This window comes from Eretmochelys imbricata, chromosome 2 (assembly GCF_965152235.1).
Source record: "Eretmochelys imbricata isolate rEreImb1 chromosome 2, rEreImb1.hap1, whole genome shotgun sequence".
Lineage (NCBI taxonomy): Eukaryota > Metazoa > Chordata > Testudines > Cheloniidae > Eretmochelys > Eretmochelys imbricata.
Genome location: NC_135573.1, coordinates 19,662,352 through 19,688,170, shown reverse-complemented (window position 1 = coordinate 19,688,170; position 25,819 = coordinate 19,662,352). Strand labels below are relative to the sequence as shown.

The following is a 25,819-nucleotide window of genomic DNA, read 5'->3' as shown; positions in this document are numbered from 1 at the left end:
TAAGAAGGAATAAGGGGAATAAACTATACCAGTATAAGGCATCTTTCTACTGCTGTAACTGCATCCTCATTAGAGGTTGTACCAGTATTACTGTTTTGGGGGGGGAAGAATTACACTCCTAAAGGACAGCTACACTGGGGGGAAAAATGGTGTGTGGGCCAGGCCAGAGTTACTCTTGCAAAAAATGGATGTAGGTGAACAGAGCAATTAAATTATGCATTTGCATGGGAAAAGGAATTTGCATGCCAGATGGCAGGTGGTACAAGTACTCATATGACGGTACCAGGAAATTACAGGCACCCATACTTGAATAGTCAGCAGGGGTAAGTAAGGCAATACTATGTGAAACTGTAGCCATGGGGCCAAATTTTGTTTGTGGGCATGCATGCTCAACTCCCATGCATTTCAGCTAGAATAATATTGAGCAGCAGGATTGGGCCCTATACGCCCAAGGTCAGAAACCCCTTTGTATGTGGAAAGGGCAGGCTGGCTTTGGCATGGCTGGATACTGACACAGCAAGTGCGTTACAAGTGTCTAAGTACTGGGAAAGACAACATCTGCTATAGATTGAATACCTCTTTTCTTGGAAAGGGACCCACTGGAAAATTGACTGTTGGCAAGTCTACAATAAATGTGATTCTGGGAAGTCTTCAGCCTCCTGGAAAAACTTTTGTGGATTTTTTTTTTGATTGGGGAAAGGGTAGTGGGAAACCTGGGCCTACAGGATATTTAATGTGTAAACCTTGACACTGTCCCTTGAACTGATGTTTAATAGGTTCAAGGTGTAATGCATCTTAAAAACATTTTTCAAAACAATTTTCTTCTTGATCTTGAAATATCTCAGCCCCTTCTCAAACCCAAGGCATAGAGTGTTAGCCATCCCCAAATGCAGACGTGCACATCATGCTTTCCATTGACTTCCTCCATATATATTGTTTTTGCAAGCCGGAAGGGTGTTGACGTATACAAGGATCCAGCTCTCTTCCAAGCCCTATGTTGTAGGGAGCTGGAGTCAGGATTCCTGGATTCTGATTCTGAGCCTGCTGCTGCTTTGAGGTGTGATCTCTTCTCTTCTGTGCATCAATTTGACCATCTGAAGAAAAAAATAAAATCTGATGCCTACCTGACTTTTGGGGGGATTGTGAGGTGTAATTTGGTTACAGAGCACTTCTTGGTCTTCAGAGAAAGGTGCCCGCATAAGCGAAAGGTAGTATTTGGATGATGTGATATGTATGGTTGGCATCTCTGTGCCTTGCTGTTGGTGGGTCTCCCAGTGTAGAAGCTGGGATTATAATGACGATGCAGACCTAAGTTTACAAGAGCTCAAAAGGACATTTGCAAGGTGAATTGCAAAGAAAATTGCATCAACTTTGTCAACATGCTGTCCTGCCGTGGCTCTAGAGCGTGGGTACCAACCTCAGGGCAGACTGTTGAGAAGTAGGGCTCAAACCCCAAATTGGTTGAGTTATATACCTAAATTTCACCAACTGCTTTTCAAGTGTAAACTCCTCAGGCACCATAACAACCTTAACTGGGAGTCACAGACAGTCCCCTTGGGTACTCGGATCTGTTTTGCCACACAGGTAGGCCTAGCTTTGGGCAGATCTACACTACAAACACACTGCTTCGGCACAGCTACAGTGCTTTAATGAAGATGCTCCAAGCCAATGGGAGAGAGCTCTCTGTTGGCTTAATTATTCCACCTCTGTGAGATGGGGTAGTTATGTTGGTGGGGGAAGCTCTCTCGTCGACATAGCGCTGGCTACATGGGGGGTTGTGGTCAATATAATTGTTGCTCACTAGTGTGGATTTTTCACACCACTGCACGACATAGTTATACTGAAATAAATGTAGACTTGGCTTTTGTGATGAATGGTCCCTTACACCGAGAATCACAGCATATTCATGTTACTCCCAGTCCCAAAGGACCAGTCAGTCACTTACCCCAGGTCAGTTGGACCTTAGATCTCACACCAAAGACAGCTCTTGTCGTCAATCCTATAATAATCTATATACATATTTATTAAAAGGGAAATTAGTTATTTACAAGGTTAAAGCAGGTAAACGTACAAACACAAATGTTACTATCTTAAGTTTCAAAAGATAATAGAAGCTTCTTTAATAAGAAAGCTTTATATGTCCTTTACAGCTAACCCGGGCTAAGTGGCTGGGGATCCCTTGCTTATGCTTCGGAAACCTTTCCCACAAAGTTCATGCAAGCACAGGTATACAGTTTCTTCTTGTTAGGGGTATTTATTCCCTTCCCTCCTTGTGATTTCAGTTGCAAACTCAGCTGATGGGAGGAATCCACTTGCATGACTCATCTTCATGAGGTGTGGGGGAGAGTGGAACAACAAATGTCTTTTGTCCTCTTTAGTGTTCCACAATAGTCCGTCTGGTGTCAGTGGACCTTCCCTGTTGTTCAGGACATAACAGCTTCTGTTGGAGACCAACACTTCACACTAGTTAATGTCTGTCTCCTGCCTCGTGATTTACACAGTCACAGAGGTTTGCAATACAAATGTTTAAATATTACCTTACAGTAGGGGGTACAGATGTTGTAGGTGAGATAAATGCATGGCAACTCACAAGCATTCAATAAAGACTAAACACATTCTTATATAATCCTATTTTAACAACACTAACACATAGGTTAGTCAGACTGATTCCAGCTCTGTATTTGTCTGTGTTCAGTTGAGACATGGGACCTTGGCATGAACTGGCACCTGGTCTGCCAGCATCACAAACATGTACATTTTGTACTGAGCACTTTGACTAGACAGCTAGAGGTTAGCAAATAAGCAATTAAAATAACTTAACTTTTTTTGTTAGGTCCCCTCAAGGCTTGCTGCCTGCCTCCAGCCCTGTGACACCCCCCAATGCATCATTCTGTGCTGGCACAGCTAAAAATGAGCAAATCAGCTTAGCTTAAAAGGGAAAGATTTGCATATCTAAACGTGAAGAGGATTCTGTGCTACCCATGAGGGCACAGAATGATGCACTCTGGAAGTCTCTCTCAGTGCTGGGGCTGGACAGCATGGGCCTTGGGGGAGACTGAAAGGAGAAATAAACTGGTTTGGGTGGCTTGTTTTGTGCTAAGGGCTTGATCCAGTGCTCACTGAAGTTCATGAGAGTGTCTCCATTGAATGGGCATTAGATCAGGCTCTAAAACCCTTCTTAAGCGTGGTTAATGGGAGCATTTGACACATGCTGCAGAAGTTGATGTAACTTTCTTATTTCCTCTGCAATTCGCCTGTCAAATCTTTCAAACCTGTGTTGCTTACTTTCAAGCTTACTTTTGCCTGTTAGAGCTCCTGCCTTTTCTTTAACACACTCGCTGCCGGGGCTGCTGGGAAGAGAATTGGGTCTCAAAGTGCCAGCCAGTGGGGCTGTCCATATGTCACTGAGAGAGGCTCTGAAATGTTCCTAACTGCCACAGTCCATGTGCTATTTCTCATGATGGCTGGCTGAGGGTTCGTGCACCAGTTTGCCACGTTCATTGCATAGCGTTGTAATACCATAGATCTGTGAGGCAGCTGTCCCTTTGGTACCTGGGCCTTTTATGTAAATTTAGATCAGTGCCAGTTCTATCCAAGAGGATCAGTTCTCCCATTACTCTCTCCCACAGGTTAAAGTCTGTTATTTAATAGGAATCACATCTGTTTTTTGCCCTTTGAGCACCCATTAATGTTGATTTGCAATAAGTCTTGGAGCACTGAGAAGTTCCAGGAGACTGGAAGAAAGCCCATGTTGTACCAGTTGTTAAAAAGGGTAAAGGAGATGACCCAGGTAATCAAAGGGTTGTCAGCTTGACGTGGATCCCCGGCAAGATAATGACGCAGCTGATACGCAGCTGGTTTTGATAATGATACGCAGCTGATTAATAAAGAATTAAAGGAGGGTAATGTAATTAATGCAAATCAACCATGGGGTTATGGAAGATAGATCCTGTCAAACTAATTTGATATTTTTTTGTGATGAGATTACAAGTTTGGTAGATAAAGTTAATAGTGGTGACATAATATACTTAGACTTCTGTAAGGTGTTTGACTTAGTACCGCATGCCATTTTGATTAAAAAAGTAGAATGATATAAAATTAACATGGTGGACACTGGGATGCTCAGTTGCTCAGGCTTCAGCCCCTGGGTGGCGGGGCGTGGGGCCCTGGGCTTCAGCCCCATGCAGTGGGGTTTCGGTTTTCTGCCTTGGGCCCCAACAAGTCTAATGCCAGCCCTGCTTGGTGGACCCCCTGAAACCTGCTCGTGGCCCCCCTAGGGGGCCCTGGTCTCCTGGTGGAGAACCACTGTTGGAGTGGACAATCAACTGAACGTGAACTCCCAGTGTCATGCAATGGCCAAAATAGCTAATGTGATCCTGGGATGCAAAACAGGGGAATCTTTAGTTGGAGTAGAGAGGTTATTTTACCTCTATTTGACACTGCTGCTGGAATACTGTATCTGGTTCTGGTGCCCACAGTTCAAAAGGAGGTTGATAAAGTGAAGAGGTTCAGGGAAGACCCAGGAAAACTATTAAAGTATAAGAAAACACGCTTTACAGTAATTGAGCTCTTCCAGTCTGTCTACTTAGTTTAACAAAGAGAAGGTTAAGGGGTGACTTGATTATAGTCTAAAAAGTATCTACATGGGGAACAAATATTTAAGAATGGGCTCTTCAATCTAGAAGAGAAAGGTATAACGTGATCCACTGGCTGGAAGTTGAAGGTAAACAAGTGAAGACTGGAAATAAGGTATAAATTTTTAATGGTGAGGGTAGGGCCTGCTAACTACATTCAGCGATGGGCTCTGAGAGCTCCACTTGGCCACTAATAATGCCATTGCTTGGCTTGGCGAATATGCAAACGCTAAGTAAAATAAATTAGCCGTTGGAACTATTTACCAAAGGGTTTGGTGGATTCTCCATCAAAGATCATTTTAAAATCAAGATCGGATGCTTTTCTAAAAAATCTGCACTAGGGGTTATTTTGGGGAAGAGCTATGGCCTGTGTTATACAGGAGGTCAGACTGGATAATTACAGTGGTGCTTCTTGACCCTGTCATCTATGAAGCAAATGGGGGGCTATTTTGCAATTTATTCCTGGAGAGGAGGCATGCTGAAGTGATGAGGTTTTTGCACTGCATCCTATGGCCTTGCCTGTGCTCTATCTTTTCCTTGGAATTTCCCACCATTCCTATCGCTGATGCAACTCTACTAGTGGCATCTACGGTGGTAGAGCTAGTGAAGACAAGCTGCCTGCCTTTGTGTTACCTGCTATAGCAATGAGATGAGCCTGTGGTTGAAACACTGGGGCTGGTCAACACACGAGTACAGAAATTCTATCAGAGGGGCTACAGCAGTGAACGGAGATCAGGGGTGGGAAAGCATGTAAAGTAGGTTTCAGAGTAACAGCCGTGTTAGTCTGTATTCGCAAAAAGTAAAGGAGTACTTGTGGCACCTTAGAGACTAACCAATTTATTTGAGCATGAGCTTTCGTGAGCCACAGCTCACTTCATCAGGCACAGCCTGCAAGTGGCAAACTGGTCTAAGCCTGATCTCTAGCAGGACTGAATTACACCATTGAGAACACACTGACTGCCTGAGCAACCCTTTGGCTCAGGCAAGTTCAAACCTTAGCCTCTTCATCAAATGCAGTTGCCATAGTAGAAGGTGGGTTCTCAGTTCTGTGATTCTCTGATTCCCGCTGCTCATCCCCTGCATCCATGGGCCGGGGGGAGAATGGGATATCTTGCATTGCCTTCAATATGCTCAACATAGTTGCAGGGCAACTGTAATAAGTAATTACTATAATAAAAATTTCATGCTTCCGGGCTTCAGCTGATCACCTCTCGGGGTCAGGAAGGGATTTTTGTCTCACAATGCACAGTTGGCTAGATGAGTTCTGTTGTGGGTTTGTGGTTATTTTTTTTGTTTTGTTTTTGTATTTCTCACTTTCATCTGAAGCATCAGATTGACCACAGCTGGAGATGGGACACAAGAAAGAGCAGACCAGTGCTCTGAGGTGGTTCAGAGCATCCTCTTTCTTGGATGTTTAGCTGGTGAGTCATGCTCTTGTGCTCAGGGTCAAACTGATCATCAGATTTGGAGTCAGGAAGGATTTTTCCCCCAGGTCAGATTGGCTGGGGCCTTGGGGTTTTTTTCGCCTTCCTCTAGTATGAATCTCCTGCTAGGATCATCTGGGCATATCTCACGTAATCAATTCCCTGCCATTGTGGGGGGCCTCTGCATTGGTGGTGCCCTTGGCACACAGCTTAGTCATCTGATGACTGAACTGCTTTTAGCTTGTTCTGCACTGTCCTGGTACGCCCTGGGCCCCAGAAGCAAGCCTGGGCTGCTGTGACGAAGCTTGTTTTTCCAGTTATTTTTGTGTATTGGTAGATGTAGGTGAAAGGTTGGTGCTGTGTCCCAGGTTAGTGAGCACAATCTGGCACAGCAGCTCCTGCCAGTCTGTTCCCCACATGTGCTGCAAGCTCTGTTCTTTTAATGGCATGAATTCAGAAATCTGTTTTATACCCACCATTGCTCTCTGGAAGAATGATACACAGCCCTCTATTGTCACATGTTGTCCTTCCTATGACGTTTAATACCCTCTCTCTAAGGTACTATAGTATCTGAGTGCCTCACTGTCTTTAATGTATTTATCCTCACATCCTTCCTGTGAGATCGAGCGGTGCTCTTATCCCCATTTTTACAGAGAAGGAGCTGGGTCACACAGGGGCTAAGGGACTTGCCCAAGGTGATACAAGAAGTGTTTAGGCGGAGCAAGGAATTGGCTAACACTAGACATTCTATCCTGGGAATCCTGTCTGGACCTAATCCTGAAGTCACCTGTTTTGTCCTGGTGGAACTAAAGGGCCATTGAATCAGAACTGAGGTCGTAGTGATTTGATATGTATATGGCTATATCATTTTATTTGTGTCTTAGATATGTATGTGGCAAATTAAGACACACTGGCGTGAGCCTTAATCACACATGCAGTTTTTCTACCCAATTTCACTGCCAGTAATGTTCCTCTTTCTTCTCTAAAGAGTTCAGATACAACAGCAGGTTAATTAACTTGGCTTCATATCAGTAGGTCCCAGAAACCAACACACACACACACAGTCCTGGTACTGCACGTTTCTGTGGCTAGTAATCTAGGCTTCTACTCCATGCTTTCAGTAATAATTTCCTGTGCTGGGTTCCTTTACTTACTACTCTCTGTGCATGTTAAACCACAATTGAACTTGGGCTGCTCCAGGATTGCAAGACTAGGGTTTGGAGCCTCTCAGGTGGCATTGTAGGCTAGAGTAGGAACTGGCTAGTAACACACATAAACTGGTACAGAGGAATCAGACCCAAAGTCTCACTGGATCGGACCCAAAGTCTGTCTAGTCCAGTATCCTGTCTCTGACAGTGGCCAATAGGCAGATATAACTATGGGATAATCTGCCCCATGTATTTGGTGTCCTCCTGGTCTCTGATTGCTGGAGATTGGCTTAGACCCTGGAGCATGAGGCTTAATACCCCTTCCAAAATCTATTATCATTAATTATAACAACTCTGGATAGTTTTGATAGGCATATAAATGCCCAATCCGTTTTGAAACCTTGCTAAGCTCTTGGCCTGGATGACTCCATGTGGCAATGAGTCCTGCAGTCTAATTATGGGGTGTGTAATTTTGTCAATTTTGAATCTGGCACCTTTGTGTGAATTGGGGGAGCTGTCTGGGAGGTCTGCTCTATTAGTAGCCAGTCAGGGGCGTGCATTCAAACCATCAGGGTAAGTGAGATTGGTAAGTGTCATAAGTGATTCTTGAGTGAATGGCATTTAGTAGAAAGTCATCCTTGATATTTTAACCTAATTTTCCATGTATCTCTGTGGCTGAATTGCAGCCCCCGGATGGAATATCTCTTGGGGCCACTGAGGCCTCCTCCTGGAAAACTTTAGGCAATATTTTATCTAGAATATTTTGCTGACACTTGCAATTGTTCCTCTCCATTCTTGGTGACAAAGGTAGGGTATTTGCATGAAAACAAGATATTCCATTCACCACGTCAGTGTCCCAAGAGCAGATCATGACCTGTAGAGTGAAATCCTGGCTCCATTGATGTCAATGGCAAAGCCCCATTGACTTCAATGGTTAGGATTTCACCCCTAGTGAAGATGAGCATCAGGAATAAGATTAATGCTTCAGAAAGGAGAATCCCCTTCTCATGCAGATCTGGAGAAGAAGGGGAGAGAAATGCAGGACCTACGGGGCATGGAGCTGAATTGTTTCTGAGTGGCCTACTTTTCACGGTGCTCTGTGAGCTGTTAGATAGTGTCTGAGAGTAACTCTTGTGCTTAAGAGCAGTTGCCAGCGAGCTAATTATTTAAGTCTCTCCACAGAGTAGCGATAAGTGACATCCCCTTTTGATGTTAATGTATTTGCTTAACAAAAAAGAAAAACCTGTGACTTACATGGTTATGTTTTGGTTGACACAACCTGTTGCTCACACTCTCCCCTTGTCCTTGTCTAACGTTTACTTACCTGAGACAGGAGCATGGGAATTTCTGATGGTGGTGTTCTCTATGCACCCATGTAAAGTGCAGCGGAAGGGCGGTAGAACTCCCTTCTGCTGCCCCTGAGTCCTAGGATCTCAGGCATTCACTGAAAGGTATAGTTTGTGCCCATTTGCATCTAATTCTCCGATTTAAAGCCATGCTGTATTATGGTCAACTGAATTGAAAACAGAAAGGTGAAGAATGAAGTGTCTGGATGGAATTAGCATTTTAAGATTTATCTCAAAGGCCTCACACTTGGGGCATGGCTAGACTGGGGGGGAGGGAAGGAGAATTTCTGTAACACCCCCCCTCCCCCGTATGTTACCTAACATGTTTTCAAACCCTCGTGTACACAGGGCAAGTTGTAATTATTCACTGCTCAAGGTGAACCCAAGATTACAGCCTCCTAGGGTTGTTAACGTGTTTTTTAAAAAAACAAACCAAACTTTACTCTAGATGAGGCCGGTGCCTCAAAATAGGGCGACCAGGTTTTGGTTTCTCTGGCATGAAGTTAATAAATCCCAAACAACCACTATGCCCTAACCCATATGAAGGGCTAAGTATATCTGATCAGAGAAGAGGTGCCTAAGGAAAAAACAAATGGACTCAAACTGTGAAATACCCACCCAGTCGCCCCAAACTAGAGCCTGGTGGGTGTGGTTAAGGCTCTCGGCTGTGAGATCTGGGTTTCAGTCCTGTCTCTGTCACTGACTCCCTGTGTGAGCATGGACAAGTCAGTTAGCCCTGGTCTGCACTTAAAATTTACGTTGATGCCACTATGAAGAATTTGTTCATCAGCCTAGCTAGAGCCACATGAAGTGGTGGATTCAAGGGCTGCGGAAGCTTCCTAACAGTGGGGGTGCTGAACTGTGGCCCCACCCCTGCACCGCCCCTTCCCTTGGGGCCCTGCCCCTGCCCCACCCTTCCCCCTGAGGCCCCTCCCCATTGCTTGTCCTTACACTGATAAAAAGTGTCAGAGGGCCATGACCCCCCTTTTTCCAGCACCCCTGGGTGGATTGCCGATATCGATGGGAGGACCCCTTCCGGCACTGTAGGCTGTGTCTATACCACAGGGTCAGCATGGCACAACTATGGCACCACAGCTATGCTGCTGTAGTCACCGTAGTGAGGACAAACCCTTATTCTCCCCATGCTTCATTTCCACGCTGGTAGAAATGGGGACAGCATTACTCACATTGTCTGGGTGGTAACCTCTTTGGGGTAGAGACTCTCTTACTAGACGTATGTGCAACACAGGGCCCACTGGACCGCTAAGCTCAACTGTGGCCTCTTATTGCTAATGTAACAATATGATCTTTCCAGTTTTTATTTATTCCGTCTTTGGGAACACCCAGACATAGAAACCGTGTAAGAAACAGATTCCAGACACTTAACGGATTTCCTAGCAAGGACTCTGCGAAGGTCTGAGTACAGTGCGACGGAAATAAGAATGAGTGCTGCAGTCTAGGATTCTAATGATTTTTTAAAAAAGCAGCCCATTTGAGCTGATTTGAATGAGTGGACTGTGCGGGGAAATCTTCATATCTAGGGCTGTCAGGAACAGGATGGTTAAAGGGGGAGCCCTGCCGTTGGGAAATCACCCGGAGCAAGCAGCAGAGTGAAGCTCGCTCCATTGTTTACAGGTAGCGTAAAATGGATGGGAGCGGGTTCTAGGGATGAAAATCAAGCGGTGGATTCCTGTGGTCTGCCGTGCTAATATTAGAATGTGTGTGTATCCAGCAGGCGTGGTGAGGGGTGTTCAGGAGGCTAAGAGGAGAAGATGGCTGCAGGATTTATTCCCCTCCCCCCTCCTTCAGCCGTGACTCTAATAATCTTGACAAAGGACAGATGTGAGGTGGGAGAGGATGGAGCTGGGTGGAGAAGGGACTTGCTTGGACTGATCTGGGTGGAATGCTGGCTGGGAGAGGGAAATCTGCTCGGTACGTGTGGCTGTCAGAAAGGGAGACATTTTGCTGTGCTCTGAGCTGAAGGGAAAAGCTGCTTCACAACGGTGACGTGGGCAAAATCCCCTTGCAAAGATGCATTGAATGGGGAGGGTGGGGATGTGGTTATAGTAGTTTGAAATGGGATTGGGGTGATGTTCCACTATGTCAGCCACGGGGAAGGAAGATTCATGGGGATCTCTGCTTCCCTGTGCCAAGGAGAGCAGGGGGAGCTCTCCCTCTGATCTTAACAGAGAGGTGGGAGCTGTGCTCTTAACTTAACCCCTCATGAGGGAGAAACAGTCCCCCTCAGCAGAAGAGCAGGCTGTGGGGCTACAGTTAGGCCTCTCTGCACTAGTGTGCCTGTGGGCTGGAAGAACAGCCTCATCCTTTTCCTGCTTACATGCATTCACAGCTGCTGGAACAGTGTAATCACAGACCCTTAATCCTTTCCCAGCCCGTTCCCAACCCCCAATATTATGGCAAGCCTTTAGAGCAGCCACAGAGCTGCCCTCTGTCCCGGGCAGGGGAAGCAGAGACCTCCTGGCAGGGCTGGATTTCCAGTTTGGCACAGTAGGCACGTGCCAAGGGGCCCTGGCATTCTAGGGGCGCTGGTGTTCTAGGGATGTCTAAAAGTTTACAAGTGGGTTAAAAGTTTCATTTTTTACGGAAAACATGAAGGTCAGCTGTAGGCGGGGGGGGCGGGGGGGCGCTGAAGAAGCTGTGTCTCGGGGCACGTACAGTATAAATCCGGCCCTGCCTCCTGGGTGGCCACCCCAACTCGTAAAGCCTTCCACCCCAGCACATCCCTATCAGGGGGCTTAAAATGTCTTGTCTTGTGCATGCTCTTGCACTTAAGTGAATTACATTCTTAGCACACTTCTGTAACTGCTGTATAACACAGTTGCATCGGAACTGCACCTTCGTTGCCCTCAGCTGGATTAGAGTGAGACATTTAAATCTTCCAGGTGAGTGAGGTCCCAGCTAGCAGTGACTTTCTGTTGTATTACTGCCAACCATAAGCATTCAAATATCCCAGTTTGGGCCCAAAAATTCATTCGGCTTTAATAACATTTTGGGTTCTCTGTTTGCCTTCTGGGTTTTCATAGAATCTAGGGCCAAAAGGGACCATTGTGAACATCTTGTCTGACCTGCTGTATAACACAGGCCATAGAACTTCCCAGTAATAATTCCTAGAGTAGAGCTTTTAGAAAAAAACATCCAGTCTTGATTTCAAAATTGTGAGTGATGGAGAATCCACCACAACCCTTAGTAATTATCCACTGGAACAGTTTACCCTCACTGTCAAAAATGTATCCCTTATTTCCAGTCTGAATTTATCTGGCTTCAACTTCCAGCCATTGGATCGTATTACACTTTTCTCTGCTAGATTGAAGAGCCCATTATTAAATATTTGTTCCCCATGTTGGTACTTACAGACTGTAATCATGTCACCCCTTAACCTTCTTTTTGTCAAGCTAAGTAGACAGACTCCAAGAGCCCAGTCACTGTTTTCTAATCCTTTAGTAATTCTCATGGCTCTTCTCTGAACCCTCTCCAATTTATCAACATCCTCCTTGAATTGTGGGCCCCAGAACTGGGCACAGTATTTTAGCAGCAGTGCCAAATAGGGGTAAAATAACCTCTGTACTCCTACTCAAGATTCCCCTGTTCATGCGTCCTTGAATCACATTAGCTCTTTTGGCCACACTGTCACACTTTAGTTTGGAGCCTTTAGGCTTTACACTTTAAAACTTTACTCTTCCACTATAAGAGCTAGAAACAAACTTTATTTTTTAAATGAAAGGGGGGATTCTCACGTGATAACATACTCCAGGAGCTGGGGATTTCAGAAAAACAAATATTCAAGATAAAATCCTGAGAGTTGGCAACAGTGGGATTAATTAGCTCCTATTAATTAGAAAAAGCAATTCTAGGCATTTGCTTTCACAGGTTTTTTTTAAATTTTCATTTGCTTCCCCTGCCCTTCAATAAAATGATTACATTGTTTGGAGTTCTTTCTGTGAACATAAGAACTGCCATACTGCATCTGGCCAGTGGTCCATCTAGCTCAGTGTCCTGCCTCCAACCGTGGCCAGTACTAGAGCTTCAGGAACAGTGTACAGAACAGGGCAACTTTGAAGAGCTCCACCCCTATCTTCCTCTCCTGACTTCTGGCAGTCAGAGGTTTAGGGTTGTCCAAGTATGGGGTTCCATCCCTGACCATCTTGGCTAATAGCCATTGATGGACCTATTCTCCATGAACTTATCTGGTTCTTTTTCTGAAAACCGAGTTATACCTTTTGCCATTACAGCATCCCATGGCCAGGAGTTCCAGAGGATGATTGTGCGTTGTGTGCAAAGTACTTCCTCTTGTTTCTGTTATATCTGCTGCCTGTTAATATCATGGAGTGACCCCTGGTTTTTGTATTGTGTGGATGGGTCTTTTTCCACAACATTTGTGATTTTCTAGACATCTGTCATATCCGCCCTTAATCATCTCTTTTCTAAGCTGAATAGCTTTTTTAGACTTTTTAGAGTCTCTTCTTTTGGAAGCCGTTCCATATCCTTGATCATCTTTGTTGCCCTTCTCCAGTTCCACTATATCCTTTTTGAGATAGAGCAACCAGATCTACAAGCAGTACTTTAGGTTTGGGCATGCCATTGGTTTATATAGTGCCATTATCATATTTTCTGGCTCATTTTCTATCCCTTTGGTAACAGTTCTTAACATTCTGTTAGCTTTTTTTAACTGCTGGTGCCCCTTGAGCTAGGTGGGTCTATTCAGGAGGGGATCAGCTAAATGGGATGAAAAGAGAACAGAAGCGGGTTGAGTGGGACAGAGCTGGGGAGAAGAGGGTAAGCCGGTCAGATGTGGAGTGAAGCTGATGTGAAGGTACCAGGAGAGAGGGAGAACAAGGAGAGGGTTGGTGCAAATGGCCAATCAGCGTAGGGCAGAGAAAGTCCAGTCAAAACTGTAGAAAGTTCTCTAGCTGACCTTAAACAAAAACTCAGTGGGAGACCCCAGGGGATGGTGATAACTTGAGACTTAATAAATGAATAAGAATTGGGGTGGTGGCTGGGTTAGTGTTGGCGGGCCCTCAACAAGTGGGTTTTCAGGAGGGATTTGAATGAAGGGAGGATGGGGTTGTGATTTTCAGAGTTTCTGAGCCCAGCATCTCTGAAAATCAGGTTCTACAGTCGAACCTGAGAGTTATGAACACCTCTGAAATGTTTGCAAATCTGAACAAAACGTTGTGGTGGTTCTTTCAAAAGTTTACAACTGAACGTTGACTTAATACGGCTTTGAAACTTTACAATGCAGAAGAAAAATGCTGCTTTCCCTTTATTTTTTGTTAGTAGTTTACATTTAACCTAGTACAGTACTGTATTTGCTTTATTTTATTTTTTCTCTCTGCTGCTGTCTGATTGCGTACTTCTGGTTCCAAATGAGGTGTGTGTGGTTGACTGGCCAGTTTGTAACTCTGGTGTTTGTAACTGGCATGCTGGGATGAGAAACGCTTTCAAGGCACAGGGTCTCTGGTCTAGCAGTGCACTTCCACGCATACTTCACTGTAAACATGTCTGACTAATGCCATTGATATCAGTGAGACCACACACTCAAAAGTTAGGCATGTGCTTAATTGTGGCATGTGCTCCTTGCTGAGTTGGGGATACAGGGTGGGTTGGATGACAGACAGGAAATATTTGTTGTGGATGACTGAATAAGGTGCAGGAGTCTGTGCTTAAGTGACCAGAAATGAAACCCCAAAAACAACCCCAAGCAAAAACCCCCTCAAAACACACACAACCGCCGCCCCCCTGACACGGTAGGGAGGATTTTAGTAATTTTTTAATCAGTTCATACTGCCACTCGAAACCTATCATCCATGCATGCTTTAATAGTTGGCGGCTTTGAGGCTTAATTCTTGGTGGTTGGCTCACTTGAGACCTGGATTTAAATTCAGTGATAATTCCTTGCTCTGTGTACTGTCACACTTGGCTTGAAGTGCAAGTAGTAAGTAACCTTACTACGCACTTCACATCCCTCCCCTACCCCCGTTGGAATACAAGAGAAGTCCCACATGGTTCTAATTGGCACATGATTTGTCAAAGCCAGCTGATCTGAAGATTTCAGAATGCCTCGTGGAATTGCGGCGTTTTGGCAGTTTGTGCTATCATTGTTCTTTTTTTATTCCTGTGTATTAAGAGCATGTTATCAGCACTTAATAATAATAATAAGACTTCTTTCCAATTAAATTATTTTTTGGGGGGGGGTTGGTTTAACTTATGGCTGTATGCAGTGCCATGTGATAGATACATGTGCATATATATACAGAGATAAAGCTTGCGTCCATATATTTCTTAGTTTTATAAAGTGCAAATTCTGGCAAGTCCAGATGGATGCTAACGCGCTGCTACATACCGGCCTGCAGCTTTCTTTCTCTCTCCATTACCTGTTGAAGTCAATCAATATTGGATCAAGACCTTTCAGTGGGAATAAATGATTAATATTAGGAAAGGTTTTGTAACTGAATTTTTTGGCGTGGTTTAAACACAGAAGTTGCTCTGGATTAACCCAAGACTTGTCTGCATTTGAAAGTTTTACCAGTTGTACTGGTATAACCCCTTATGTGGTTACTCTTTTTTCTGCTATAAGAATGGCTTTTCCCTCCCAGTTTAGCTTAAGCCCCTTTCTAAGAGACCAAAGCTAAACTGAAAAAGGCAGTCTTACACTGGAATAACAGTCTCTTCAGGGGGAGTTACACTGGTATAATTATAGTGGTTTAAATTCACTTCTTAGCTTATTCCACTTTGACTTTCCTGTGTAGACGACCCCTTAAATTGGCTTCTGAACCACTTTAGATGAGCTGGTGCAAGCACATATTTTGGCGGAAGAATGGCTGATTTAGGCTTGTTCTATACTTAACATTTCTACCAGCACAACTGTGGTCATGGTGGCAGAAAATCCACACCTGCATAGCAACACAGCTCTATCGGCAAACACTCCAGTATAGACACGGCTAGGTCGACAGGAGAATGCTCTGTCAATCTAGTTCCCATCACTCAGGGAATGTGGTGCTTCTATACTCTCAGAAAAACCCCTTCGATTAGTGTAGACAGCATCAACACCGTGTGTGTGTGTGTGAGAGAGCTGTGACTATGCCGGCTTAGTCCCTGTTATGTTAACGTGGCCGTAGAATGAGAGGTCTGCCTTGGCCCTTAGCTGAAGCCTGTCAGATGATACATGCAGGACAATGATTGAAATGTCCCAGGCATTATTATTATTTTTTTTTAAGATAATGGTTAATTCATCCATAAATTAGCAGCCAGTTTGCTTGAGAGAGTTGATGAGACAAATCTCTTAGACTATTCTGCTTGCAAGTGCAAATAGCTTTGTCCCTGACGGGATTGCTAGAGATTTGGAGGTGGATTTTACTCCTCTCTTGGATTTACGTACGGGCAGTAATCTATGGAGTGAAAATTAAGGCATAAACTTTTCTTTATTGCCTTGAAATCCGGAAGAGAAAATAATTATTGTTAGCATTTCTTCAAAGCTTCACAAACATGAATCCGGAGGTAAGTGTTATTATCTGCAAAAAGAAAAGGAGTACTTGTGGCACCTTAGAGACTAACCAATTTATTTGAGCATAAGCTTTCGTGAGCTACATGCTCAAATAAATTGGTTAGTCTCTAAGGTGCCACAAGTACTCCTTTTCTTTTTGCGAATACAGGCTAACACGGCTGTTACTCTGAATCCTGTTGTTGTTATCTGCATTCTAACAACATGAAAGCTGAGACCCAGAGTCTGTTTCTACTTTGCACTTCTTTTGGAAATCTCTGCTGCAGCTGCACAGTGGCAGGACCTGTGGGATCACCAGTGTAGATAGTACACCCTGATTTTGCTGCTATCATGTGGCCGTGCTTGTAGCAGACCAGCGCTGGTGGAACTGCAGTAGTGAGGGACTTCCCAAAAGCAGACTAGTGTAGACAAAGGCTGGTAGGTTAATGCCACACAGCATTAGAATTTGGGTGTTCCTGGCTTCCAGAACCTTGCTCAGAACACTAGGATCGAGAGAGTTTGTGAGTATGGATATACCAATAAAACTTTGAAGTGTAGACTGGGGCTAATGACAGTAACAAGGGTAAGTTGTTTTGTAACAAGAAAGTGAAAGTGAGCTGTGCTTCCTGTTTCAGCTGTGGTGGTTGTAACCTTTCACAAGCACTGCCCCCTTAAATGGCCACAAGCAGCACAAGGTTCAGTTAGTGTCCACAGAGGCACCCACGCCTAACCCTTTTACTGGTGCATCCTGGGAAATGTGGGGGCTGCCCTGCCCTGCCTCAGCTAGGGATATATAGATCATGTGAAGGATGTCTGTGGGGCAGTGTGTGCTGCTGCACTGAGAGGTGGGAGGGAGTTGAGCTGACCAGAGGGATTACACAAACCTGGTAAGGGGGTCCTGTCCACACGGCCAAGAGCAAACCCAGTGTGCCGAACTGGTTTCAGGGAGACAATCAGGAGTTGATTTCAACCTCTGGTAGAGGCTAAACATTGCTTAGTGGGCCAGGGCTGCTGAGTTTTAACCATCATATGTGAAGGCAAAAAAACCCAACCTGTTGAGAGCCAGCCAGGCCACTCGCTGGTTACAAACTGGGTGGAAAGTTCTAGTGTAGACAGGGCCTTCAAGGTCCGGTTGTCCTATTTCTACAGCACCTGGCACACTGTGGTCCTGGTCCATGATTAGCGCTCTGAGGTGCTAAGGTAATAAAAATCACTGCTTAAAATAAATCTGAAGAGCTGAAAGAAATGCAGGCTGGGGTAGGGATCTCATAAGCTAGAATGGAGGATAAAAACAGGTTAACTACCATGCTCATCTCCGTGTATCCTGCCGCTAGCCCTGCACTTGCTGGTTTGCTTTCAGCGGTGTCACAATACGCTTTTGCTGAATCTTGATGATGCTAAAATAAACAACGTGACCGATTTGCTTCTGAGACACACAGACACCAGTCACACTTGCATCAAGGCTTTCTATTTACACCACCCTATTGCCCTGTAGAAACTGGTACAGACTCTTGGTCCATTCATTGCTCTTGTCTCAGGGACAAATACTGCTGCCCGTGCAAGGGGCATAGAAGGCACCAGAAGCAGCTGGAACCTGTGTGGTTTTGCTTTTTGTGTTGGGGAGTGTGAATGGTCAGAATGGTTTGTTCCGGGCATCCATATCCTCCTCCATATGCTGCAGAGCACAGCTCACTGGGGGCCCACTGTGCCTTGGCCTGGATGGTAATTTGGTGGAGTGGCTATGCCGCTGGCCTCATGGCTGTGAAAGTCCCATCCAGTATTCTCTGTTTGGGGTTCAGTAGTCATGGAGTGACTGCAGTGCTGCTTTGTGACCCGTAGGGCAGGATTTCATGCCTGGCTGCTGATTTCCTTGGGCTGTGCACTGATTTAAGCGGTTAAAGGTATTGCCAGGAGGTGGAAGCTCTTCTTGAGAATGTCTATGAGAACCCCTTCCTCCGGATCATTCACAGAGGTTTCCAAACAGCTGGCTGGCACTGGCTCTTCGGATGAAATCCTGGGCACAGTGAAGTCAATGGCAAAACTCTCAGCAGGGTCAGGATTGCATCCTTTGTTTCCAATGAAGAGAAACAGAAGGGAAGGGGGCAAAGAGGTGACTCGCAAAAGTGTAAAATGTGTCTCAAGCTGAAGAGAGCTACAAACCTAAGGTTACTTTCCTATGCTGGCTAAGGTTGCAGTTGTCCCTGGGATGCTGTGGCACTGTGAGTGGGTGAAGAGGGGTCCATAAGGCAGGGGTAGTCAATATATTTTTTTTTTTGGTCAAGGTATAGTCAAGGACCAGACTCTGGAGGAAATAATTAAAAAGAAGAGTAATGATGATCGTAAGTAAATAAAAATATTTGGGGGTCTGTTCAAAAGCATCAGACTCCCCCGGCCATAAAGCAATCACTGTATTCGGATGTTTTCTGCATAAAGAACATGTCAGAGAACATCCCCACCATAGAGACTGGGTGAGCCCGTAGATCTGAAATTGCTTTTAGTAACTGAAGTGAATGGGCCGAGGTTATTTTTCTGAGTGCATTACTGATTAAGTGGGATATGCTTTAAAACCTTTGTTTTCCTCAACTTAAAAGGCCACTGCTTATCTTTTCAGCTTGATCCTGGTCTGTTTCCCTGAATCAACTTTTCAGCCACGATGCACAGCCTTGCAGAAGCAAAGTGGAAGGCATGCATTGCTAACCACAGTTTTATGTAGGATCCACAAGGATCTCTGTGCATCAGAAATGCACGTCCTTGATCCTTTCCCAGTGTCTGGGCTTGGCAGCCGTATTTACACTAGAACATTTTGGGATTGCATTGCATTGCCTAGTGTGCTTGTGAAATAGGCCTTGCTTTGGTGCAGTGGAGAGGGGAGACTGTCAGGTTGCAACTCTTTATCAGCCAGCCATCCCCAGCACAAGTTCAAGCTGCAGGGGGCACTGGTGTTCGGTGTTGCACGGGTGATCTGAGGTACTTGATGGTTTTTAAGCTTAACCTTTGCCTGCATATACCAATTATTTATCAAGTGTCCATCATTGCTCTGTGCATTTTGCTAACCAGTCAGATGTTTTGCTAACCCAGACCTGTGTAGGCATAATGGGTCTTGCTTTAGCACAACGGGCTGGACTAGATGACTTCTTGAAGTCGGATCCAGTCCTACATTTCTGTGATTCTATGGCTCCCTGCCCCAAAGGTGTACAGGCTAGTTCAGACACACACACAGTGCATAGTAGCTCTGTCAGAATTGGAAGTGGTGCAAGAAACTAGCAATCAGGAAGCCTGCTCAGTATCACTTCAGGATGGTGCTCTCTAATTACCTAGCATGATATTTGTGTGTGTGTGTATGTATGGGAGTCAGAATTCTCTTTTGTACAACATTTTGATCACATAAAATCATTTTTTCCCCTCCCTCTGTTGTGTACACCCTTCCAAGGCATAGCAGCACTCCTGTCTTGGATAGCATACAAAGACAGATAATGTTTACTATAGAATACTTCCCTTTAGCTCCATCAATGCTACAGTTTTATCCCTTATTAGGAAACTCTTTTTAAACTGTTTCTGCTAACACAGCTATGCCAGCTGGTGCCGATGGGGCATAGCCTTATTAAAATTTACTTTAAAAAATGTCCAAGACTACGTTAGTGCTTAGAATTTTATACTGTTTAGCACTTACGTAGCGCTCCTTGTTGTTGTTGTTGTTTTTTGTTTGAATCTCTTCAAGGTTAAAAGAGTACTAGTTGTAAATCCTATTTTTAAATAACAGATTTCCCTTATTTGGGTTACTAATTTCACCTTTCCATATTAAAACAAAAATAAACTTAGAAATCTAACTTGCTCTGCTAATGCAGATTGTCGTCTCTTACGTTGCAGCGTGGGCAATAAAAATATACTAGTCAGTTTTGCTCTTTGGTTCTCTTGTACTAACACAACATTGGCCAATAATAGATGTGTGTTCTCTGTGTGGTGCATGAGGCGGGGAATGGGGGAAGAGCCCTTTGTGGAGTAAAAAAATCAAATGTTTTTCTGTTGCACTGATATTCTGTCAAACTGCTTCGGTTTTTGCAAAATGTAAATCTGAGGCCTAAATCTACCTGGCTGACCCTTTCAGACTTGCTTCTCTCTGCCCTTTCCTGGCCTCAATTCAGAGAACAGCAGCTGACACATTAGAACCTATAAATAGAGCGCATGATAACTGTGCAGAATACTACACTGTGGGTTTGTCCCGTTATAGCCACCAAGCCAGTCAGTGGTATAGCTGCATGGGTGCAAACCCTTAGTGTTTGTAAAGCCACTTTCATCTGCAGTCTGTACTGGTGCAGTTTACTTTGATTTCAGGCGGGCAGGGGTAAGATGCACTGATACAAATTGCAACTTTGTCTGTCTACCCTATGGGCTTTCACACTGGTATGTAGCCCCCGACTACTCAAATCCTCACTGTAGACATGGCCTGAGAAACCATGGACCAAACTGTCTGTTGGTGTAGCTGCTGAAACCAATGCATTTGGGACTCTAACTGTAAATATTTAACAGATGAAACTCCCTTTCTCTTCTGTCCTCTCACTGAATTCCTTAACTAATTGGTAGTGACTGTCTTAACTTTGGTCCATGCAGTCATTAATCACCTGGACTCCCCTAGCCACACAGAATTCTGTGGCACTCTTAACTTTCCATTATCTTGTTTCTTGTGTGACTCACTTATATGTTGCCCTTGAAAGTGAGGTTTAGGTTGAAGGTTAGTTGTTGATATTCTAAAGCTGATATCGTCTACAGAGTTGTTTAGTTTACCATCTACCGCACTTCCTCCTGTACTTTTACACGAGCTTCACTGGTTCTTGCCATATGCAAGTATTTGATGGCCTTCATCAGCAAGGGGGGAAATGGTCTTGTGGTTAAGGCACTGGACTAGCACGTGGGAAACTTCCTGACTTTGCTGTACACTTCCTGTTTGATCTTGGGCACGTCATTTAGGGATGTGTACGCTGCAGCTGGGAATGAGGCTCCCCGCCCCAGTAGACAGACTCCTCTAGCTCACCTTGAGCTAGCATGCTAAAAATAGCAGCATGGGCATTGTGGCTCTGGTGGAAACTCAGGCTAGCCACTCAAGATTGGACCCAGGGGGTCGGGTGGGCTTGAGAGCCTGAGATGCCCCCTGATTCTCAGTGTCCAGACTCCTATTTCTAACATGCTAGTTCTAGCCAAGGTAGCGCAAGTCTCTCTACCCCGGCTGGGCGGCTCTCTCTAAACTGTAGACACACCCAGGCTCAGTGCAGTGAGGTGATGAGCATGACTGCTCCAGTTTAAAATTAAGAGTGTGACAGTCCCAGTGGCTTCAATCCAAGTGTTCATTTACTTAAACATGCTCTTAAGTGCTTTGCTGGAGCAGGGTCAGAGTGCTCAGGATTGGGTAGGATGGAGTCCTTCATCTCTCTCTACCTCAGACGATGCTTCCTACATCCCACCCTTTGTCTGTTTTGTCTAGTTTGGGTTGTAAACTTTGGGACTATCACTGTGTGTGCATGTACAGCACCTAGCACAATGAAGCTCTGATCTCATTTGGGGCCCCTGGGTGCTACTTAATACAGATAATTGGAGAGGAAGAAGAAAAATAATCCAGGCTGGTCCAAGTTGGGGGGTGTGTGTGTGTGTGTTTTTTTCTTTTGCTGGGAGTTAAGGGATGAAAATGAGCAAAAGAAAATTAATCTTGACAGTGAGAACTTTTAGGTTAGTCTCCCAAAAGAAATGGTGCAAGCCGTTTCTTGAGAAATCTAAAATTGGACTTGAAGAACCACTGCTCAAATAAATTGGTTAGTCTCTAAGGTGCCACAAGTACTCCTTTTCTTTTTGCGAATACAGACTAACACGGCTGTTACTCTGAAACCTGAAAAACTACTGCAAGGCAAAATGTAAGTCTCTTCACCTCTATTTTCTATGGTGACAGAGATTAGTATTTTTCCTGGGTCCACACGTTTTGCAGGAACTTAGATGGATAGCGAAAACTCTCAGCTAAAGGCTTTTAGACAGTAATTATCTTTTTTTGGTAGAAGTTTAATTCTCCAGGCCTTTTCAGCATTGTATAGCTGTCACGGTCGATGAAGTTTGCTGTGTGTGTATGAAAAGGAATTTCATAGGATTCAAGACCATTCTGAAGCTAATTGAAGTGAATGACTCTCACTGACTTCCCTGGGCTTTGGATCAGGCTCTCTATTGGGAGGAAAAAAGTGTGTGCGTGTGTTTTTTTTTTTTTTTTTTTTTAAAACTCGAGTTAGCTAACTCAAGGTAAAATCCTAGAGATGCCAAGGCAGTTTGTAGTCTTCACGTGAGTTAGCTGGTCCAGTTAGATTATGGTGGAGCCATTTAACTCGACCTGAAGCTCATGTGAAGACTACAAACTGCCTTGTCTGCACTGTACAGTGTTGTTGTAGCCATGTTTGTCCCAGGACATTAGACAGATATCAGAGATATTACCTCACCCATCTTGTCTTCACTAACCTTTTATCTTCTGTAAATTAACTCAAGTTAAGAATACACCTTTTTTTCCCCTCTCATTGAGGACGTAGCATAAGCAGTGTTGTTTTGTGGTTTAATACAATCGAGAGCTTCTCTGTTCGGGACAGTGCTTATACCTCATCAGAGTCAATGGGATTTAAGCAAGTGCATAATTTTAAGCATGCACTTTCCTGAATCCAAGCCTTAAAGAGAAGGCCTGGGAAGGATTATGTCATGGGTTTGCTTTTTGTACTTTCATTGACACTATTAACAAAACAAATGATTATCACTTTTTATTTGGCCCTGTGCTATTGAGGCGGTTTGTCTGAGCTTTCATTGCTCATTTGCTTGGACGTGGAAAAAGGGAGCCACCTTCCCATGCTGTTGAAGGAAGAAAAATAATCCTTGTTGTCAGCTGATCTTTCCTGCCTTTAATAAAGAGGAATAAAAAAGCACCCCGGTACAAAGGGTTGTCTGGGGTTTTCGTTCACACCTCGCTCTGCAGTAGCTCTCCGTTTTCAGCATCTGGATATTCACCTGTGTAGCAGTTTTGGTGTCTAAAATCTTTTATCCACCATAAGGCTATGTCTACGCTAGAGACCTTATAGCAACACTGCTGTACGAATGCAGCTACGCTGTTGTAAGATCTCCCGTGTAGCCGCTGTATGCTGAGGGGAGAGAGCTCTCCCGCCGGCATAATTAAATCACTTCCAGCGAGTGGTGGTCTAAACCGGCTCTTCTGTCGGTGCAACTTATATTGGGCAAAGGTGTGGTTTTTTTCACTAAGTTTTACTGACAAAAGTGCTAGTGTAGACATAGCTTTACTCTCTGTCAAATTGCTGAGGTTTGACAGGAATAGAAGCCCAGAGTGTGAGACCCGTGCCCACACTGAATAGTACCTTTATTCAATGACTAGTCCCATGGACATCAATGGAACCACTTGTGCAGTAAGGTGTTACGTCATAGAAGCAAAGGTATGGGATTCTGGCCTGAAATACGCTTTTGTTAGCCGAGGATTGGGAGGAGAAAGAGGGGCATAACCCAGATATAGTTGATGTGGGTAAGCTATGTTTCAGTGAATTTATTTTCCTAACTGTTCCTCTTCTCTGCAGTTCCTTTGCCAAAACTTTCCCGCCATGTACTGGTGTGTAAACTGTGTGTAGACTTTCTCCTGAAGTGTGAAGGCATGTAAGCCCAGTTAACTATCTACTTTCAAGCATCTATATCCTCTCCGTTCCTTGTCGCTCTGATGCCTTTCCCAGGGCAGGCAAACTTTCCCTTTTCTTTTTAAATGGAAGGAGGAAAAACAAAAAACAGGGCTTTTTAAAGGATCTGACAAGTAGATGGGAAGTTGTTTCAGTCCATGGCACTTTGATTACTTTATCATTCATATCACCTGCGTCTGGTAAAGCATCTTGAACTGTTAGCTCTTCAGAGCAAATTGTGGTGATCTTGTTAAGCTTTGTGAATCCAATAATTCTTTCTTGGCATACAAGTGTTTAGATTATACAGTATTTATAAAAGGCTCTTAGTAACATGCAAAGGTCAGTTGAAAGATACAAACTGGTGTGGGTATAAGTTTTATTTGGAATGTGTAGTAAATCTAGTGTGGACGGAATGATTGCTTTTCCCTCTCCCGTCTGTGTATCCCATGTAACAGTCTGTTTCTTTCTTTCTTTCTCTCAAGGTCCCAGGCCCGATCTCTTGACCAGTTTGGAATAAGCAATGGACCAGCGCAGCAACTTGTTCCCTCCAAAACATTCAAGGATTTCCAGGACCACAGGATTTACAGAACCACTGAAATCTCTGGAGAATGTCAACTGTGGATGAACCTGATGGGGACAAGTAAATGTAGCCATTCTGCCGGCCCCTGCCATCCCTGGTTTTTCTTTTGTTACTGAAGGTGAATTGGGAAGGAAACTCCTCTGTTCTCTGAGGATATGTCATCGATGGTTTGCCATCTTTACTGGAATTGCTTCAGTTACTAGTTTCACAAAGAGGAGAAACAATGCCTGTTCCATCAGTGGAGATGTTTATTTTTCACAGCAGTTCAAGTGCAGCATCTCTGTGTTTAGCAGGTATGTGTGTGGTTTCCTAATTCATACGCCAGTTAGCTTTCCTGATGTTTGAGGAGTAAATCATTTGCCTTTTCTCCCACCCCTTAAAGATGAAAGACCGTTTCTAGTTGCTTGGCACCATATTTGAAGATTGGATTACCTTTTTAAAGGAGGTAGCAAATATCCTGAAACAGATGTGTAAGCTTGTCTTTTTTGCTTCTGATAACACATGTATTGACATTAATAATCTTGCACTCTTGGAAGGTGTCTTGTATCCTGAAGGGTTCCAAAATGTTTTGCAAGGAATTTCCATTATCCATCACTGAAGTGCAGACACCTCGGAGGTGGAACGTGGCAGCACGCTGCAGCACTAAGAGCAGGTTACTGCCAAGTGTCCTTTTTCTCGTAATTGTCAGCCCATTCCTAAATTGCCAAAGGCCACCTCGCTTGGCTTAATGGGAACAGTCTGTAAATGCTTGCAAGCTCATCTGACAGCTGGTGCTTATGGCAGAGCCTTTAGGAATCCATGGAATTTTAGCATCCCCAATTTTGTTGTTAACATCCCCATCCCCCCAGCCACACACCCCTCAAATTCTGCAGAAAACATTTCCCACTGTTCTCCTTGCAAGAATATCCTTTTCACTGTAACTGATGTGAGGCTAGTTAATGTGCATACAGACAAACTGAAGCAGTAGCTCTGAGGAGTGCAACCTGCTCCCATTCATCTTCATGGAATGATAACCTTAAAGCTTGATGCCATTTTTGTTAGGAAGGTTGCAACAAATCCAGTGTCTTACCCTGCTCCCCACCCAGGCTCTAATTGCTGAGTTCCAGAAACCGTCTATAGTCACAGTTGTAAGTCAGGAAATGGGTGAATCTCGAAAGGTTTAAAGGGAAGTCATGGAAATGTTAAATCCAGTGTGTATATATACATTGTAGACAATGTGTATATATAAATGGATGCGTGTGTGTATATACACAAAATATTTTATAGAAGGTGTGTGATGTACTGTTAAGTGTGTTTGTGCATGCGTGCACTTGTATATAGAGTTCAGAAGTTTAATTAAACACTGAGAAGTTTGGATGCTTATCCTGATCCTTGAGTCTGAGAAAGGGCTGATGCAACTCCCATCTGCCACTAATTAATTCCTCCTTGTGAATCCAAGTCATCCTATTATTCAGTACATTATAACATGGAATAGACGCACACACTGTCTGAATCTGTGTAT

The 25,819-nt window shown here is 44.3% G+C and overlaps 1 long non-coding RNA gene across 1 annotated transcript in view; it reads left to right on the top strand.

Moving 5' to 3' along the window:
* The first annotated feature begins 24,229 nt into the window (after positions 1-24,229).
* LOC144260276 (uncharacterized) overlaps positions 24,230-25,819 on the top strand; it is a 132,083-nt gene continuing 130,493 nt past the window's right edge. The window contains exon 1 of the long non-coding RNA XR_013345008.1: positions 24,230-24,611. This is a non-coding gene — a long non-coding RNA (uncharacterized LOC144260276). The remainder of the gene's footprint in view (positions 24,612-25,819) is intronic.